This window comes from Homarus americanus, unplaced genomic scaffold, assembly GCF_018991925.1.
Source record: "Homarus americanus isolate GMGI-L3 unplaced genomic scaffold, GMGI_Hamer_2.0 scaffold41626, whole genome shotgun sequence".
Lineage (NCBI taxonomy): Eukaryota > Metazoa > Arthropoda > Malacostraca > Decapoda > Nephropidae > Homarus > Homarus americanus.
This window is the reverse complement of record NW_024711250.1, coordinates 79,661-85,000: the sequence shown is the minus strand read 5'-3', so window position 1 is coordinate 85,000 and position 5,340 is coordinate 79,661.

The following is a 5,340-nucleotide window of genomic DNA, read 5'->3' as shown; positions in this document are numbered from 1 at the left end:
CAGTACTCTAAGCTCGTAACTAATCCATCAACAATTAAAGTTTATGAGGCACAGAACGGGTTATTATCATCTAGCTCGGGTTAAGTTAGGTTAGGTTTAACATAAGTGTTGTTAATCTTCAGGTGATCCCTATGACCTGTGGTATTGAACAGGTAAACGAAACAAGTAAGCCAGGTGTAATCAGCAAGTGTAGGCAGGTTATAATATTGCAGGTAAGGTTACTTAGTTTACGGTATAACTCCATAAAGGTGATTACTAACTATATTTAGACCCTGTATCCACCTTTACTGACCTAACTGAGAGAAAGTCCTACGAAAATGAGGGATATTTCAGTGTTATTCAATACAGGTGGTAAATAAATCCTGTTTTGTGTTTTTGAACTTGATAAGAATTCTTCATTTTATATTTTTTCATATCTAACTTTTTACTTTTTTTATATCAGTCAATTTAATTTTTATTTGATATATAAATTGGGTATATATATATATATATGTTTTGTTGGTCCACCATGTATATGACTTCATTTGGGATATATATTTTTAACTCACCTTAGGTTATATATCTTTTTAGCTCGCCCTGTATATTACTCAACATCTTGGGATATATAAAAAAAATATATCCAACTCTGTATAAATCATCTGAAATATTTGATATCATATTCTCTCTACGTCTCCTCTTTTCTTTATGGCTCACACTGTATATTCCTTCACATCTTGAATTCCCACGTAATTCATTCTTTCTGTCTTAACTATAATAATTCACCCAACCTACATCTCTCGCTTGTAAATATTTTAGTTAAGGGTTGTAGGCGTAGAGTTAGACCTGTCGTAGTAGTGGTCAGCCAAACACCCAGTCACCCAGCCAGCCTTTACTGCCATAGAAACTCAGAGCTGCAGGGGGACGCAATATACTAGAGGTGGGTGAGTTTGGACATAGGCGTGACCAGCAGTGTACAACTTTGTTCCCAACTCCTCGTCAGCAGCACTAGTAGAAGGAGCTTAGTTTGAGTGTTGTGGGTGTGTGGGTGGGTGGGTGGGTGGTGGATGTTTGAGAGAGAGGTTGCATAAGTCGACACATGTTTGTACACGCGTCTGTCACTCTGCCAAAGGACCCCAACACTCTCACACTTTACACACACACACACACACACACACACACACACACACACACACACACACACACACACACACACACACACACACACACACACACACACAAGATACTTATAAAACAAAAAATATAGAATATTAAACATAAACCCAATTTTGTTTTTATGTTATATAATAAATGAAAAACAAAATAATGGATCAATTGAAGAGAAAATAACTTTTATTTCCTGTGGTGGTATTCCGGATGAAGGGTATAATGTACTCAGGAAGCAATGACACCTGAAGTAAAATTGTTTTAAACAGTTTATGTAGGAAAAAAAAACAGTGTCCTACAGCCTGTAACTTGGACTAAAATTGTGGAGTAGTTTTATTTTTTCCCAGGAGCCGCCGCTGGAACTGACTCAATCACGTTTAATGTAAAATAACCAGTTTTCTCCCCTCCCCCCCTCCCTCCCTCCGCCAGACTTCCTGCCCAATTACCCTGATAGTGTTTTGCTCTCATAATATGAAGAATTTCTTATATTCCGTGAACAGTTTACATTATTTACTCCTAAACCTTGATATATAAGCAGATCACGAAGGCCATGACTATTTACAAAATGTGTCTAATTATACACTAATTAAATTTGGAGTTTTCAAGTAGAGAATAATACCCCGAAATCTGGCCTGAAAATAACCCAGGTCTTGCATTAACCTTCTTGGGCGCCGCTTAGGATAAACAAAACGCCCAGGAACTACCTCGGCTAATCTGGGTTATGTGTGTGAGTCGGAGGATAACGGGAGCCCAACGTCCTGTGATGCCTGGCCCCGGGACCACTTTCTGCCACATTTAATTAATACGGGACTGATACTCCGCCACCCACCACACGCCGCCACCACACGCCGCCACCACACGCCGCCGCCACCCACCACACGCCGCCGCGACCCACCACACGCCACCTCGACCCACCACACGCCACCGCGCCCACCAGGTATTCCGAGAATGTTACCTCGTCTCCGTCATCGTTAGATCTCGCTAGATAGAGACGGATGCGGAGGGGCGAGGTGGCAAACACGGGACAGACAGGAGGAAGTTTGCGTGAACCTCAGAGTGGACACATTGTTAGCATCCTCGTGAGTTTTGTGTCGCTGGTGACTTTGTTGTGTGAGAGAGAGAGAGGGGGGTTGCTGGCAGAGGTCAATAAGTTACACGGCTCCTAGGTCAGAGCAGCGGGTGTTAGGAACGAAACAAATGAAAGAAAGGTTGACAAACATGCAGAGAGAGAGCGTAGGTGTGTGTTTGTGATTGTGTACGGACGTTTTGAGATTGTGTTTATGTGCATCTGTGTATTTTGTAGCGTGTTTTTTGTGCACGTGTGTGTGTGTGTGTGTGTTGCAGAATGATAAGTAGTACACATACACACACACACACACACACACACACACACGAATACTGTATATTACACTAACACAATGACGGGAACGAGTGAATTCAAACTCCCCGTGACAAAGAAACATAATCAAGGCGGCAGGTGTTAGGGGGCTCAGGTGTGTCACGATATGTTCACTACTACGAGACCACGTGAAATACACATCAGTGCTGAGAATTCCAAAATAACAATAGTCGAGCGATAGTGCACGGAAAAAGATCCACTTGTCTGTATGTTTCTGCCCGAACTAGACTGTGGAAAAAATATACAACGGGGGAATTTTGAAATGAACGAGAGAATGGGAGGAGGGGAGAAAAATGGTGAGAGAAGAGGGGGGAGGGGAGCAGAATGAGGGAGATAGAGAGGGTAGGAAGGAGAGGAAGAGAAAGGGTAAGAAAGAGAGAGAGAGAGGGGGGGGGGAGCAGAAAGATGAGGGAGACAGAAAGGGTAGGGAAGAAAAGAAGTTAGAAGGAAAGGGAGAGAGAGGGTGAGGGAGGGTGAGAGAAAAGATGGAAAGATAAAAAGACAGAGAGATAGAGTAAAAGAGAGAGAGAGGGGGAGAGGGGAGAGGAAAGGTGAGAAGGAAAGAGAAAAACACAGAGAGGATGTGAGGGAAAGAGGGGAAACGGACTGACAGATTGACCGACAGTGAGAGTGACGTAGAGTAATCAAAACAAACAAACGAACGAACGAGAATAAAAAAAATAAACAAATAAACGTCAAGATAAAAACAAAACAAGGACATTGTAAACAAAGACATGAAACAAATAAAAAGTAAATACGTAAAAATAGACATTAATAAACAAGAACCGGTAACAACAAATAAACAAGTAAATAAAAAAATATAAACACGCTAATACAAGTAGACATGATTTAGACAGAAAATAAGTAGAGAAAGACATAGACAGGAAAAATTAGACAGTTAAAAACAGACATAACACGTCCAAACATGTAAAAAACAGACAGAAACACATTCAGACAGGCAAGACATGATAAGAGAGAACTCGAGACAGTAAGTTAAGACAGTCCAACAGATGGTTCAGGAGTTACAGCCTTAATTTGTGACTCAACCTTGATTATTCAGCGTTCCGAGCTACCAACATACATACATACATACATACATACATACATACATACATGCATACACACATTTTATATACCGTCAACAAAACGATAAAACGCAAAAGAAGAAGCTTGAAAGGATAACTGTTTGTGGGCGGTTGAGTGAGAGAAGGAAAAATGTGAGTGAGGGAGGGAGGGGAGAGGGGGAAGGGGTAGGTACTGTAGGCAGGGGAAGGAGGTATTGTAGGTAGGGGAAGGGAAGGGGTGGGCTGTAGGCAGGGGAAGGAGGTATTAGGGTAGGAGGAGGGAGGGGAAGGGGAAGGGGTGGGTACTGTAGCAGGGGAAGGAGGTGTTGTGGGGTAGGGGAGGAGGGGGGGGGGAAGGGTGGGTACTGTAGGCAGGGAAGGAGGTATTGTAGGTAGGGGAGGGAGGAAGGGAAGGGGGTGGGTACTGTAGGCAGGGGAAGGAGGTGTTGTGGGTGGGGGGAGGGAGGAGGGGTAGGTACTGTAGGGCAGGGAAGGAGGCATTGTAGGGGAGGGAGGGGGAGGGGGGGGTACTGTAGGCAGGGGAAGGAGTGTGTAGGTAGGGGAGGAGGAGGGTGAAAGGTACAATAGGTAGGAGGGAGGGTAGCAAGGGAGGAGAGGAAGGAAGGGAGGGAGGGAGGGTACAGTAGGTAGGCAGGAGGGAAGGGTGGGAGGGGGAGCAGTTCTGGGTTGAGGAGTTACGTCAACACGATTCTCTCTCCCATTTTCAGGGATATTTGTAAAACGTCAACAGAGTGTGAACGCAGTAGCAGGGGTGCCTTCAGCTTGGCCCTGGGGGAGGTGTGAGGGTCGAGGATGAGGTCTAGAGGGTCGAGGGGGAGGTGTGAGGGTCGAAGGGGAGGTGTACAGGGTCGAGGGGGAGGTGTACAGGGTCGAGGGTGAGGTCTAGAGGGTCGAGGGGGAGGTGTGGGAGGAGGGGGAGGTGTGGAGGCAGGGAAGGGGGAGGCACACACACACACTCCACTCCACTAGTGAACCTTTACCTCCTTCACAACTTTCTTCTTCTTCCTCTCAAAAGAAAAAAAAGAAAAAAAAAAGTTATTTCTTCCTCGTGTGCCATCAACAACATCCGGTAAACTTTTCGCACATTTCATTTTCTCTGCCACAACTTTTTTTCCCTCTGGATGGGTGAGGTAAGCAGTCCCCCCACCCCCTCCACCCCCTCACCCTTCACCCCTGGCCTACCTACTCCACCCACGAGCCTCCACCCACTCAAAACCAGCTTCCTCTTCCTTCTCCACCCACGAGCCTCTACTTACTGCTTGCTAGCTTCCTATTTCTCCTCCATTTACTCCTCCATCTTCTCCACCAACTCCTCCACTTCTTCCACCCTTCTACTTCTACACCCACCCCTCCACCTCCTCTTTCCACCACCTCCACCCACCCCTCTTTCTCCTCCACCCATCACTCCATCTCCTTCACCGACCTCCTCTTCCACCCACCCCTCCACCTCCTCCACCCACTATTCCACCTCCTCCTTCCACTATTCCACCTCCTCCTTCCACCACCTCCACTCACCCCTCCACCTCCTCTACCCACTACTCCACCTCCACCACCCACCACTCCACCTCCTTCACAGACCACCTCTTCCACTCGTGTCTTTCATTCCTCTCTCTGTCTGTCTGTCTGTCTGTCTGTCTGTCAGTCTGTGTCCGTCTCCTATCATTATGTAATTTTGGGTTCAGAAAGGGAATATGTAGTTGGAGCCCAAAAATA